We start from the raw sequence: 15,240 nt of genomic DNA, 5'->3' as shown, positions 1-15,240 counted from the left end.
AGAGAGAGAGAGAGAGAGAGACAGAGACAGAGACAGAGAGAGAGAGAGACAGAGACAGAGAGGCTGTTCTATTTCAGAAGCAAACCTAAATCCTAACGTGGGCCAAGAAAAGAGGAACGACAGGAAACTTAACTAAGGCAGCAAAGATCAGACAAGGAAAGCAACCCCACCCCCCACCCCCCAATCCCCCAACCCCCAACCCCCATAAATAACAAAACACAAGGAATGGAACCAAATCAAGGCCATAACCCACCAAATTAGCTTGGTTGCTGTTAGCCCTGCCTCTGTTACACTCTCTCCTGCCACGTCCAGCTGTGTGCTGACGATAGAGAATGCTTTAAATTTTTAAGTGAAAATGATTTAAAATGAAAGGTTAAGCAAGGACTTAACCAAGCAAGTGAAAAGAAAAACCAGAGGTGGAACTATTAATAGTAAAAGCATGTGGAGGACTCTTGGATAAGCCTCCCTCAGCAGGCCCTGTTGGGTGTTTTCAGGTTACTCTTCCTAGGCATTTGCCTTCCTCTGAAAATATAGGACCGGGACGATGAGTCACTAAGATCTCAAGGTCCAGCAAAGCTTAGGCCACTCCAATAAGCTGAGACAGTTTATGCAACTTTTAACACAAGTACACAAGGTGGCGGTGGTGGTGCACACCTGTAATCCCAGGATTGCATGTTCAAGGCCAGCTTGGGATGCACAGTAGGTTCACACCAGCATGCCTGGACTATATACTAAGACCCTGTCTCTCAAAAGCCCACACACATGAAAAAGGGTGAGACTGGGGCCAAACCTCCTCTATAGCTGACATATGGCCCCTGAAGACGGCTGTGTACTTCTTGGTCATTTCCCCCCAAGGGCTGTCAAAGCCCATCTGGCAGCCTCATAGGCAGAAGGAAATGTGGCTACCGAGGAAACTGCAGGGGTAGAGCTACCCACGCCCCAGGCTCCAAGGAAGGGGCCAGAACTGCAAAGGGAGAAAAGATTCTGCTACAGTTTAGAGACATTTTGTCCCTAAAAGCTCATCTACTACTAAAAGCTTGGTCCCTAATGTAAGGGCACCCAATGTGGGCCCTTTAAGAGGTGGGGCCTAGAGGGAGGCAAATAGGCATGGGTTTGGCTTAGCTCCGATGTAAACTAACTGTTATGAAGTAGCCCAGCCCACTGCCCACTGGTTTTGTACCTGTGCCTCCTCTGCACACACCCACTTCCCCATCCCTCCTCCACTGTCTTTTCACACCACAAGAGGTCCTAACCAGAAGCCAAGCCTACACCTTGCTCCTAGAGCTCTAACACTGTGAGCTGAAATGACCCAGCCTCAGACTGTCTGTCACAGCCACAGAAAACAGACTAAAAGGTGAGTGTGCAGGCTACAACCCTGGAGTTTGTAGTCTGTTCCTCATAAAAGCCTGGCTATTACAAGGACCCTGGGGACAAGTGAGGAGGGGGTGTCCTAGTTAACAGCGGACAGGCAGGACCTGCTAGAGTACTCAGGGGGAGCCTGAACAGACACTACAGGGGTCTGCTGGCTTCATGCCCTCCAGCGGATGCCTGTCTCTAAGTCCTGAGCCTCAATGTCTTATAAGCTATCCTTATTAATTTTAGAGCTATAAAGAAAAGGGATTCTCCTAGATCCTTGGCTGTATGTTCTCCCAAAACATAGACAATACGGGATTGAACACATTTCCACTGGCTTGAACCAGCAGTGGTCCATGCATGACTGCCCCACGAGGCTGCTCGTACCACTGGTAATACAAATGGATCTAATCACTTTTATTGATTTTTTTTTTTACTAATAAATTTAATAAAAAGTTGCCCAATGGAACAACCATGAATGTACCACCAGTAGTTCAAGCTGCTCGGCAGCAAGACATAAGACTTTGGGCTCCCTCATCAGCTTGCTTTGATACAGGGTTCCCTACACAGTTCAGACTCATAGTGATCCTCCTGTCTCAGCCTTCCTGGCACTGGGATTACAGGCATGTGCCCCCACACCTTGTTTCAGAGCCACCAACAAGCCCCCACTGTAAACTTTTTAAACCCAACCACCAAAAGCATGAAACAACAAATAATCTGATCCAGAACCCACAAAATGAGCCTGTTAAGTCAGTAAACCCAAACAGAAAAGTCAAGAACTCCTGAAAATACAAATGAGCCTTGATTTAAGAACAAAAAATTGGGGCTGGCCAGATAGTTCAGCAGACTAAAGCACCTGCTTTAGCAGAGCGCAGTGGCCAGGGTTCAATCCCCAGTGTGCTACCTCCCCCAGGGGTACACTGGGACAGCAATTGACACTAGGCATGGTGGGGTGTGCCTGTAATCCCAGCCCTTGGGAATCACTATGAGTCCAATCTATGTAGTGAGACCCTATACTCTGTGTACCCTGTACTAAATTAAAAAAAAAAAATTGTAGAGAGAAAAAAAAATTGTTTTAATGTACTTGGTACAGTCTCACCGTGCAGCTCTGACTGCCAGCCTCTATGACCAACTCAGCACGCCCAGGGGGGGCAGGGCAGCATGTGGCACCAGGGATTGAACCCAGTCCCTATGCTTGCCTAAGCAGGCGCTTAGTCCGCTAGGCCATCTCTCCAGTCCTCTGTAGCAGGAATTTTTAACAGATCTTTAGAATGATGGGTGGACATTAAAGATATTAAGGGTAAATTCAAGTTAAAATATGTACCTCAAGTCTGTTCCCCAGAGAACACTACCTATTTTTCTTCTTTCAAGTCCATGAAAAATTTTAGTAGCAAAACATAGTAATAGGTAGTTTAATAGTAATCATGTTGTTGGCCAAAAGAAGATGTAACTGTCTGATAAAAGATTTTGACCACACTCATTAGTCATAACCCATAAAACTAAAACTCAATAAGCAAATTCAATTATTTTATGCATGGTATTATGTTAGAGACCACTATAAGTGGCTCTGGGCAGGATTTAAATTAACCACTTGGCTTTCCAAGTTTGCTTCTGAGTCTGTACAAGGCCTCAGCCCCTTGAGTGGAGAAGGACAGCGGGCTCATAGTACGTGAACTTGTGTGAGTCACTGGTGCCTACTGAGACCTGTCAAGGCAGGTGAAGCCCTGAAGTCTCAAAGGACAAGACCTCGTGCCACAGCTAAGGACAACTGGCTCCAACCTCAATTAACTAGATAAAGACTAGCTGCAGGCATCTCACTCCTTAGGTGAAAGCCTTCCCAGAGATAACACAGTTCTCCTAAATTAACATAATGTGTTCCTTAGAGAAGTCCTTTAGGGACGCGCAAGGTCCTGCCCAATTCCTGCATTTTCTTCAGTATTTCCCTCCTGTGTTTGATAACTAAATACAGGCTGCCTAGAGAAGTGCTTTGTCTTAGCTCCCAGAAAATCTTAAATTCTGATACAGGGTTCTGAGTCTCCTGGAACCCTAAAATGATACCACTGGTCTCTTTTACTTAATTAAGCCTTCTGTATATTCCTTTGGGACATTGGGGGCCTGATCAGTCCACAATGACTAAGAGGTATTATTACCCCATAGTATTATATACTTAGAAATTCAGGATCCCATCTACTTAATCCTTGGATCCAAATCGATTTACAGCCAGGTGTGGTGGCACACGCCCATAATCCCACTCCACACACGAGGATCATAAGTCAAGGCCAGCCCAGACTATATAGCAAGTTCAAGGCCAGCCTAAGCTATAGCAATCCTGAAGAAACCAAAACAAACAAACACTGATTTACGGCAGAACAGCTAGAGAGCAAAAGACAGGGAAAGCAAAAGGGCACCAGTTAGAACTGCACGCGAAGCAAAGAAGTATTACACACTTCTTAAATTAAAAGACTGGGGGCTGAGAATATAGCACAATGGCACAACTGCTTACCTGGCAAGTGTAAGATACTCAGTTCAATTCCTGGTGCAAATAAAAAAAATGCTTAAAGGACTAAAATTCAATGAAGCAACGTAGATATTAAATGGAGGGCCATAAAATAAACCAAAGGAAAAAATGAATAGACTGAAATTAATGACTAATGAAAAGGGAAAGAAAAAGTAGGGAAAAAAATATATATATATAGGGGCTGGTGAGACAGCTCAGTGGTCTAAAGCGCCTACTTAGGAAAGCTTAGGCAGGCTCAGGAAACTGCAGTTCAATCCCAGCACCACATGCCGTGCCAGCCCCACCCTCTAGGTGGACTGTGCTGGCAAGCATGCATGTTCTCTCTTTCTCTCTCTCTCTCTCTCTCTCTCTCTCTCTCTCTCTCTCTCTCTCTCTCTCCATATGTTGAAAATTCTGGTACCTCCAGTTAGAACCTCATTCATAATGCTTAATAATTCTATTCATTTGGAAAACTTAATAACATAATAATAAACTCTTCCTAAATAAATACGTAGGAAACAGTCCAATCGGCATCCTTCCAGGTTGCTTATTCCAGCATTATTTCAAATCAATAAAAACAATAAATGGTCAACCCCAGCAGATCAAAAAAGGTTAGATAGAATCTTTGTCTTTTTTTTTTTTTTTCTTTTGGCAGAACCAGGGATTGAACTCAGGCCCTTGCACTTGCCAGGGAAGTGCTTATTCCACTGAGCTATCTCCCCAGCCGGTTAGATAGAATCTTGCATAACTATATCTATTAATCTGAGCAATAGATTTAATGATAAAAACCATTGTTCATTAGCTATTGTTTTGAAAGTCTGTATTGTTGTATGTTACCCTGTTTCTGTCTTTGTTTCTGCTATTTGTTTTTGCTTTTGATTTCACTCTTGAAAATTAAATTAAATTTTTAAAAAAGGTTGAGTAAGTTAGTGATTCTGCCCTGAGGACATTCCACAGCTAGTGATGCAGAGTAACTTAATAGTAAAGCAGAATCACTGCCTGTGACAAATGTCCTAAACAGGCTGCGGACAAGTCCACAGAGGGAATCCGTGGAAGGACCAAAGTTTCATCAGTGCCCAGCTCTGCTCAGAGACGGGAGAAGGAGGGGGGTCCAGCAGCCTGCTGTTCACCGCCAGCCCCTAGGACAGAAGGCCTCAGGAGCTGAGACCCACAAGCAGTCCGTGGGGACACTCTCACCAAAGCCTCAGGATCCAGGGCTCCTGCTATGTCACTCACTTGTTCCAATCTGATTTCTGTTCCCATTGTCCTACCAAAATAGCAACTGCACATTCTCCCATCACTGGCCATGGCAGCAGTGCCACCACTGGCCACTTGGTCCTCCCAAAGCAAGTTGACTCTGGCTCCTATGAATAGAACCTCAACAAAACCTCTGGGGACTGGGGAGATGGCTCAGTGGAATAAGCGCTTCCCTGGCAAGCGCAGGGCCTGAGTTCAATCTCTGGTTCCGCCAAAAAAAAAAAAAAAAAAAAAACCTCTGTCCAACCCAGACACCTGACCCCAAGACCCATGGACCTACGTGGTATCTCAAAGGTACCACAACTCAAACTGAATTCAGGACCTTCTCTACTCCAAACCAGGTCCTGTCCGGCCTCCCATCCTAGGTCACAGGACACACCCCTACACCAGCCTAGGGTGAGGGTGTAGCCTCTCGTGTGGGTGCCCAGCCCACAGCTTGGCCAACAGTGAACACTTCAGAACAGTCCAACAGAAACAACCCTTGTCACCTACTTCCTAAAAATATCTGTGACCTTTTCAGCAGACAGGGGAAGCTAACATCTATGACCAACCACACCCCATACTGGCCACCTTTTTCCTCAGAGATGCCACAAATCGTCTCACCCCCCTTGATACATTCTTTCTCCCCACTCATACCAGATGGCCCTCACCTCTCCTCCCTGTCCCCCAAGTCAACCTCCCCACTGCCCAGGCAGGTGATCCCTGACTTCCCTCTCAAATTGCCTGCCCACTTCTTTTCTTCTAAGATGCACACCTTTGTCCCTGTGTCTGTCTCTGTCTCTCTCTCTGCCGCATGAAGATGCAACCAGAGCCTCACCCTTGCTAGGCAAGCAATCTGTCACTGAGCTACAGCCCCAGCACCCCCCTACACACACACATACACAGTATCATCACTATTGCCTCCTCCTCCTCCTCACAGATCACAAACCCCTCCTACAAACATCCTGCAACGGCTGTCTGTCCTCAGAATATTGGGGCCGGGTGACTCAAAGGCAAAGATGAGAGAACTCTGCACCTGATTCCTTGGTGCCCACACCCATCACTGCCTGTCACCAGCACAGGGAGGGCCAGCTATTGTCAGGTGTGTCCTTAGGAACCTCCTGTGACTATCATGTGACTATCAGCCCTTCATTTCAGGGTCCCTGGGGTGAGGGTCAACAGGGCCTAATGTCAAACAGTTTCAATGGCCACTACAGAGTTCCTTGCTAAAGAGAGCTTAACTATCTCTGTCTACAAATGCCAACTCCCACCAAGGAAATCTCAGTTCCTTCGTTACCCTAGGAACTTTCTTATCTCAAACACTCAATGTTCTGGCAACAAGGGGATCCAAGAGTGTTGGAAAGAAAAACCCAGAGAAACCAGAGTCTGCTGCCTCCAGGTGGCCAGCACCCAGCCCCACCAGAAGACTTCCGTGGGACACACTGCCAAGAATCGCTGTAGCCTCAAGAGGAAAGAAGACAGCTAGGAAGAGAGAAAGGAAAGGTCCTAGGCTCCAATTCCAGCCCACGCTCAATTCTACTGAGTTCCTACTCCAGCCCTCTCAACCTCCCATTACCTCCTCCCATTCATGACCAGGGCATCCCAAGTCCATCCTGGCCATATGGACAGAGCAACCAGGAAGGGTCCTTCATGTTTTTCTGGCTCAAGAAAAGGACCAAATGGAAGGACCTGGCCTTTCAGCTCCTCTCACCTCAGTCTGGATGCACCACCAGCTCACCCTCCCGGCTCTTGGGCACCTACCCCATCAGTCCAATGTTCTCACTACTGAGAAACTACTGTGCTTCCTCTACCTGCCTCTCACTCAACACTCCCTGAGCATCTAATAAAGCAAGGCCCCTCTTGGGTGCTGTATGAGACCCAGAAGTGAGCGGGGAACTGAGCTGCACTGCAGAGCCAGCACAGGGCACGGCTGAGATGCACGGCCCCAAAGTACTACTCAAGGCTGCCAGGCACGTCCTGAGAACTGGCCAGGAAGAGGGGGCTGCAAGAGCCAGCGCAGGGCATGGCCTATCCCTCTGCTGGGCAGCAGACGCAGGTATGGCTGGCACATGATGGGTACAATGAGGGAAGAAGGGCACTTTTTGCCTGAGCAAAGCAGGGAGCCAGCTCAGAAGGTCAGTCTCCCTGGCTGTACCTTCTGATGGAAAGGAAGAAACAGCAGTATCGCTATATCATTCACTGGGGCTTGCATCTGATTACATACACATCACTGCTTTGCTCACTGTATGCCCAACCTCAGTGACATCCACCTGGAACACCCGGACAGGCCTACCAGTTGCCACCCATCCTGCCTGGCCAGTATTTGAACACTGCGCAGTGGTTTCATATACTAACTCATTGAATCTGCCCAATAAGCCTGGGAAGTGTGTGTTATAATGATGCCCGTTTTACAGAGGCAGAAAAAAGCACAAACAGGTGCGAGATCAGGCAGCCCCAAGCAGGCGCAACCAAGGCCAGGGTAGCCCCTCACCTCCACTCGGATGCTGTGAGCACTTTGTTGTACAGACAGAGCCTGGTGGTCTGGGGCTCCACTAAGCCCCCTGCAAATAACTGATTGTAAAATGAACGAGGGACGCAATGTGATGAGCAGCTATAAGGGTCAGCAAGATGGCCAGCTCCCCCCTGGGGGCCGGCGGTGCCTACGGTGTAGGCAGGGCAGCAGGAGGTTCAGTCTTGCAGGAAGGGGACCACAGTGGAGAGAAAGAAGGCTGGGGTGGGGTGGAAGAGGGGACCTACGAGGATACCTAGGGTCCGTCCCTAGATCTCCAAACTCCAGAGGTCACTGGTGAGGGATGTGTCCTGGGTGCAGTGTCCCCAGCTCTGGCTAGCACTGGCTAGCTTAGCTTTTCCCCTCCAGTCTCAAGACAAGGAACCTCACACCTGCGCTTTTAACCCACTGACCAGGTTCTCCTTTCTGAGCTCTCAGGGACCCAGCCCGAGCACAGAGTCAGCCAAATCCTAGAATCCCTGCAAAAACTGGAAAAGGGTGAGGTCGCATTCTCCCCATGCCTAGGGTCGGAGCCTTACAAATACGCCGCAATGGTGGCCGCTCCCAGGAATCCGCGTCCTACTACTAGGAGCAAAGTTCCCCAGGCACCTTCGCCCCACGCTTCCCAGCACAGTGGGCCCTTCCGGACACCGCGGGCGGGGCCTTGACCGGCCGGCTGGAGGGGCTCAGGTCGCCGTCCCGCGCGCTCCGAGCCCGGCCCTCACCTCCCCCGTCTCCGCCCGGCCCACCCCGCCCGGCGCCGGCTACCAGGAAGCGCAGAGCCGGGCCCGGAGGAGCGCGGACCTCCAACGCCACCGCGCGGGACCTCGCTCACCTGGCACCGGACACCGAAGGGCGAGGGGGACGCGGCAGCAGCGACCTCTCGGCGGGCGCCTCGGCTCTGCTGGACCTTGGCCCCGCTCCGCAGCACTCAAGACCCGCGGGCGCCTCGGCCGGGAGTGCTGGGTGGGGCGGGGCGGGGGAGGAGCCCCGGGGCGGAAAACTCCCGGGGCGCCGGGCCCCAATCGCTGCGGGGCGGGACCGGGGTGCAGGGGCGGAGCCTCCTTGGGGTGCCCGCCCCTCGGGGCGTGGCCTGAGTTGGCCCGGCCCCCAGGTGGAGGCAGGGACCCGACCTGCGGAAGGAAGCCACCGTCTTTCCGGCGACCGGGGCGGAGGAGGAGCCCAGGGCGGAAAACTCTAGGACTGTGGAGCCCAACCGGGTCCTGGGCGGTGCGAGTCCCTTGGGCGGAGCCAGGGCTGCCCGGCGGGGGCGTGGCCAAACCTTTGGGGGGGCGGGGCCTGGGCTCAGGCCAGACCACGTCTGCAAAGGCAAACCATTCTCCTTCCGGCGACCCGGGCGGAGGAGCGCCCCTACGGTTAGCCCACTGACCTCTTCGTGCTCTGTGCTGCGGTGATCTCCAGGAAGGAACGCCTTCTGTAGCACCGTGTAGGTTTTTAGTGACCTTTCAGGGTGAAGGAAACTTTCTACATTAAAAAGGTCGCACTGTGCAGAGGGGGGGAGGTGGCGCGTGGCTTCGTAGTGCAGAAACCCAACGCTCGCCTCCGCCGGCGACCACAGCCAGCAACCTCCGGGACGACGCTACCCACTGGATGTACCGCGGTGACCTCTTCTCCAGAACACAGAACGCCATTGCGATCGTGCAAAAACACTTGGCAGACCCCAGGGAGAGACACTTTGGGGAACACTCAAGGTCAGCAAAACCAAGGGAAGGCCTGAGAACAGAGGAAAACTAAATGGGACGCAGGATCTTGGATGGGATCCTGAAAAAAGACATTAGGTCAAAACCAAGGACCTCTGGAGTGGTTAGCAAGAATGTATCAGTACCAGTTCATTCACTGGCAAAAAGCTCCACATGAACATTTACGAAGAAACCCGGGTTTAGAACAACTTCCTGTGTTGTTTTCACAATTCTTCTACAGGTCTGTAACTGTTCTAAAAATAGTTCCTTTTATAAATGACTGTGCAGGTAACATATGGCAGTTATAAAACAACCAAAAAGTAAAAGCTGAAACTCGCACTCCCCCAGCCGTCTTTCAAGTGAGTCCATGTCTCTGTTCCACACACTGTATCTACACAACTGTACTGGCTTCAGGACAGCGTCACAGCGTATTCGATCTACCTGCTGAAGTTGTGCATGCAGGTGCGCCTGGACCAACCCGGTTCTGCTCAAAGCCAGCATAGTATCTTCATCCAAAGCAGCCTTTACGTGCGTGAGTTACTGGGAATTGAACCAGGGCCATCACATTGAGCTACATCCCTAACCCCCATCCCCCTTAACACAAGGCCCCGAAAAATCAATAAATTGACCAGGCTGAGCTCAAGTTTACCATCCTCCAGCCTCACACACAAACCCCCAATACTTCTGGGATCACAAAAGCGCGCCACCGCACCAGGCCACCAGACCATTCTTCATTACCTAAACCCTCATTTAAGGACTCCTAGGTGGTTGCCTCTCTTTAACCGCGCTGGGTCTATTTGCATTTCTTTTTTTTTTTTTTCATAAATAGGACTTTATTTATCACTATTAAAAATCTGGATCTTGGGGCCAGGGGGGTGGCTCAGCGGAATAAGTGCTTCCCTGACAAGCGCTAGGGCCTGAGTTCAATCCCCGGTTCCACAAAAAAATAAAAATCTGGATCTTAAACGGACTCTTGCACTGGTGGTTCGTATCCATCAGCTCGTTCAACTTTAGCTCCAGTCTCATCCCCAGGAGCCTTTCCAGAGCTGCTACCTTCACCATGAAGCTCCGTGAGGTTTCCCAATTCAAACTTGGGCTTCTTCAGCATTTTTACTTTTCTGACGAAGACATCATGAAGAGGGTAGATAGATTGGCAAGCCTTCTCTGTGTCTTTCCCAGTACTGTCTGGAATCAGTTTATTGACCACTTCCTTCAAGTCATTTGTCTGCACCTCCCGGGTCATGATTTCCATCATCTTCTTCTGGATCTGGCGGACCTGCTGGTGCTGAGTGTAAGAGGTCTTCCAGATCTGATTGTTGCGTTTTTTAGTAAAGCCAACACAGAACAGTCGAAGCAAATAACCATCGGTAGTGTTGACATCAACATGAGCTTCGATCATGGTCTGCCATTTTTTGACCATGGAACACGTTTTGTCCCGGGTGAGGTCCATGCCATGGAAGTTAGTCAGGCAGTTTTTGCCCTGAACATCTTCAGTAATTAGCTTGAATTTTCTAAAGGCAACTTCATCATTCTGCAGGTCAGCAAGGCTCACTTCAAACACACGACCTTTGAGCCCATCAGATGCAATTTTGGTTCCTTGGGTTCTGGTGGCGAGTGTTTTTCCAGTATTTCTTATGTTGAACATAGCTGGCGCCTTCACATTGCTCCAGGCAGCCGAGTTAGACAGAAATATTATAGGCAGTTAGACAGGGCCAGGCCCTCAAGGAGACAAGATGGAAGACAAGGTGACTTTGCAACTTGGAAGAGACAGACACTCCCATATGGGCCAGACCTCAAGACCAAGACAAAAAGAGGAAGCACAGCTACATACTTCCCTAGGGATGGGCATTAGGGATGGATATCCTAAATAGTATCAATCAACTTGAAAGAGCCCAAATGAGTCACTAGCCCAACCCCCAACAGGAAGAGACCCTGTCCGGTATTCATGTCCGCTTGCTACATGACTCGCTTTCCCATTTGATACTGGATTTAATCAATTTTACCTGAGCAGTGGTGCTTGTATCTCATGCCCAACTAAGCAAGTTCCCATGTCTTCTCCACCACCTTAGACCCGCCTCACCGCATGGTTTTCCTCTATAAAAGTCCCTGCAAGAGTCAACTTGGGTGGGGCTACCCCCCTCCTTCTCAGGACAGGAGCTTTCTTTCTCTCAATAAATATATTCTGCTCATAACCTCCATTTGTTCCTAAAATTAATTCTTCGGTTTTAGAGAACACGAACTCGTGCAGGTCAGGTCCTGAGATCGTTTTCCCCTATGTCATTTGAAGGTTCCCTATATGGTTTGGAGGTCACCCACTGAGACCAGTTTTTCTCCCTGTATCAACATCATACCAGTCTTTTTTAGAAAATGGATCAACCACTTTTTTTTTTTTTTTTTTTTTTTTTGGCGGACCTGGGGATTGAACTCAGGTCCTTACACTTGCCAGGGAAGCGCTTATTCCACTGAGCCATCTCCCCAGCCCTGTACCACTTTCTTCTTGGCTCCTTTTTTGCTGCTTTTCTAAGGCGCTTGTTCTTGCCTACTGCCATGGTGCTGCTTAGAGCTCTATTTGCATTTGAAGAGTACTCGGAGCTTGGCTTGGTGGCAGCATGCTTGTAATCTGCACTGTGGAGACAAAGGCAATGGGCTCACCAGGAGTTTCAGTTCAGCCTGGGCTACATAGGGAGTTCAAGGTTCGAGGCCAGCCTGAACCACGTACATAGACACTATTTCAAAAAAAAGGAGAGAGAGAGAGAACTTTGAGAGCAGGAAGGCCGCAGTGCACAGGTGCGGGCTGGAGCTCAGGCTCGCAACAGCTGCGGACTGGGAGGGCAGCCATCAGCGGGGCCTCCGGATTAGAATTATGCGGCCTCTTCCACGCGCGCGCGCACTCCAGGCGCGCCTCTCTTTCGGGGCTGACAGCATATTTTGGACAAGAGTGCAGGCGGTTGAGGATGAAATCCGGCTAAAGGCTAAAGAGCAGCTCGCAGAAACGCCTCCTGGGACCGCCGCCGAGAGTCCAAGGGGACTGGAAAGACGCTCCTGGGATGATTATTACTTAAGCTGCAGCACACGAGGCAGAGGACCCAACCCTTGGATCTGCAGCCTCTAGCAGAGCCGCTGCTCAGTTTTCACAAGCTGCTGAGTCCTCTGAGCGGGGAAGGTCGCCTGGCGTGTATCCAACTCTACCTCCGGGTGCGTGCTCGCGCTCGCCGTCCCCCAGCGACCACAAGGCAGCTTCCCACGACCCACTCTACGAATGATACATTTTAAAATAAACAATCCCGCTGAGCGTGGTGGAGCACGCTTGTAATTCCAGTACTCTGGGAGATCGCAAATTCGCCTGGCAATTTAGCGAGATCCTGTCACCTTAAAAAAAAAAAAAAAAAAAAAAGACTAAGGCTAAGAGCGGAAGCTCTGGGTTCAATCAGTGTGGCAAAAACGAACAAACAAATGAATGTAATTCTTTAGGCTGAAATTTAATCTGTTTGTAGCAGTAACACCCTGTGAGCAAAATAGGCACAAACCAAAGTTCCAACTGCAGAGTTCTAGTTCCTACTCCGACCTTTCCAAGTGGAGCCTCCTCCCATCCTCTGCTGGTTCACCTATAAAATCTTCGAAGTGATTTATAAAAATCCAGACAATAATCCTGGCTTCCTTGCTGCTCAGGGTGGATGCAAACACCAAATGGAGTAAGAGAAGGTAAAGGCCTTACAAAAGCAAGGTCACCTGCTGCAATGTGGGTTGCACTGATTCTTTTGACGGGAGTGAGAGGCTGAACCAGCCATAGGACGCCCCTGCTCTGTACCAGGCACAGAGAAACCAAAGAATATTCTCTCTCTCTCTCTCTCTCTCTCTCTCTCTCTCTCTATCTCTATCTCTCTCTCTCTCTCTTTGAGACAGGGTCTGGGTGTACAATTAAGGTCGTTCCTGAACTCACTTTGCACCCCAAGCTGGCCTTCAACTCTCAGCAATCCTCCTGCCTCAGCCTCCCAGGTGCTGAAATTTATCCCTGCTTTCTTAACAGGGCTCCTAATCTTATGAGGAGATAAACCATAAATGTCACGGGAAGCAGAGGTTTGCAGGGAGGCCAGCGGGGAGACACAATGTCTTCTTATCCTTCCCGTGAGACTTGACAAGAGTCAGCTTTTAATTTTTTGTCATGTTAATTCTTTTTTTTTTTTTTTTTGGTGGTACCAGGGATTGAACTCAGGACCTTGCTCTTGCCAGGCAAATGCTTATTTTACTGAGCTATCTCCCTAGCCCTAAATCATGTTAATTCTCTTTAAAAATTATTATTTTAAGTTATACATTTACCTTTAGTGTTATAGCTGCCCCCCCTGTGTGTGTGTGTGTGTGTGTGTGTGTATGTGTGTGCATTTTCCTGGATTCTAAATTGAATGCTACGATAGTGTATTTTCAAAGAAAGTTTACTTGTTGGTGCTTTATGTTATGGGTTAACTCTGCATAGGAAACAGATCAGCCAGACAGAAGTTTGAATAGAGCCTTTTATTTACTGAGCTCAGATCTGTCAGCCACTTCTCACGCAGGAGAAGGCTGATCAGCCCGGAATGTAGGTAGCAGGGGGGTATTTATAACAGAAATCACATCCAGTTTGGTAAGCAAATTTGTTATCTAGTACAGAACAACAAAAACTGTATTCATTTGACACAGCTGCAAACTGCTTATAACTAAAAGGTCTTTTACAGCTTAGTGATAAGTGTATACTTTTATAAGATATATCTTAAGCTGACTATGTTATAGGAGATGGTTGGGGAGGGAGTTTGTGTTAGCTTGCTGCCTTGACAAGAAACAGTTATTTATTGTTGAACAGCCTTGAGCCGAAAGGGAGTATACATTTGTTAGAGCAGATAACAGGAAGCACAAGGGGTTTTTATAATTTTCTGCAGTTATGACACAAAACTCTGTTAACCCTTTACACGTTAGTAAAAAAAAAATGTAGTCATAATTCTCCCACTACATCATGTTTAGCTTCATTCCACACATTTTCTTATGCAAAGCTTTTGTGGCTTTTAAATTATAAATACACTGATGTGCTGGGGAGATAGCCCAGCGGTCTAAGTGCCTGCCTGGAAAGCCCAGGGTCACGACTTGGATCGCCAGCACCACATGCCCTGCTGGCCCCCCACTGGGTGCACCGAGCCAGCCACCAAAACTGGGCGTGGCTGCATGTTGCAATCCCAGCGCTGGGGAGGCTGAAACAGGAGGATCACTAGGAGTCCAGTTGTAATAGGCAGCTGAGTTAGATAGAAATATTATAGGCAGTCAGACAGGGCCAGGCCCTCAAAGGAGACAGCACAGAAGACAAGTTACCTTACAACTGTGGGAGGGATGGATGCTCCTGCTGTGAGCCAGACCTAAAGAGCAAACACATGCTAACCTCCCTAAAGATTGGCATCCGGGATTGATCATCACCCTGAGGGAGACCAAGAATCATTAATCCGACTACTACTGGATGGCTACCTGATAAAGTCCTGTTCTACATTCATGCCCACTTGCTATGTGACTCCTTTCCCCATTTGGTCCTGGACTTCATGAATTTTACCTGAGAAGTGGTGCTTGTAATCCCATTGGTTGACCATAGTTTTGTCCCACCTCCTGCCCACCTAAGCGAGTTCCCATTCTCTCCACCTTAGCCCTGCATGGTTTTACACTATAAAAGTCCCTGGAAGAGACAGCTTCCTGGGGAACAACCAGCCCGGGCCCCCCTCCTGTCCCTCTCTTGGACAGGAGCTTTCTTTCTCTCAATACATATATTCTACTCATAACCTCCGTTTGTTCCTAAAATTCATTCTTCGGTTTTAGAGAACACAAACTCATGCAGGTCAGGTCGGGAGGTCATTTTTTCCTATGTCGTTTGAAGGTCACCCACCCAAGATCAGTTTTTCTCCCTGTATCACAATCTGCATAGTGAGACCCTGTAC

The 15,240-nt window shown here is 49.0% G+C and overlaps 1 protein-coding gene and 1 long non-coding RNA gene across 3 annotated transcripts in view; one reads left to right on the top strand and one right to left on the bottom strand.

The window, feature by feature from the left end:
- Positions 1–8,577, bottom strand: part of Anxa11 (annexin A11) — a 42,577-nt gene extending 34,000 nt beyond the window's left edge. The window contains exon 1 of one of the 2 annotated variants that reach the window (XM_004624085.2): positions 8,431–8,577. The gene's annotated coding sequence lies outside the window, so the exon portion shown is untranslated. The remainder of the gene's footprint in view (positions 1–8,430) is intronic. The other variant, XM_023719112.1, reaches the window with a different exon arrangement.
- Positions 8,578–8,985: 408 nt separating this feature from the next.
- Positions 8,986–15,240, top strand: part of LOC111818399 — a 17,798-nt gene continuing 11,543 nt past the window's right edge. Inside the window, exon 1 of the long non-coding RNA XR_002822397.1 lies at positions 8,986–8,998. This is a non-coding gene — a long non-coding RNA (uncharacterized LOC111818399). The remainder of the gene's footprint in view (positions 8,999–15,240) is intronic.

This window comes from Octodon degus, unplaced genomic scaffold (assembly GCF_000260255.1).
Source record: "Octodon degus isolate 3935 unplaced genomic scaffold, OctDeg1.0 scaffold00005, whole genome shotgun sequence".
NCBI classification, from domain to species: domain Eukaryota; kingdom Metazoa; phylum Chordata; class Mammalia; order Rodentia; family Octodontidae; genus Octodon; species Octodon degus.
This window is presented reverse-complemented; position numbering and strand designations above follow the sequence as displayed.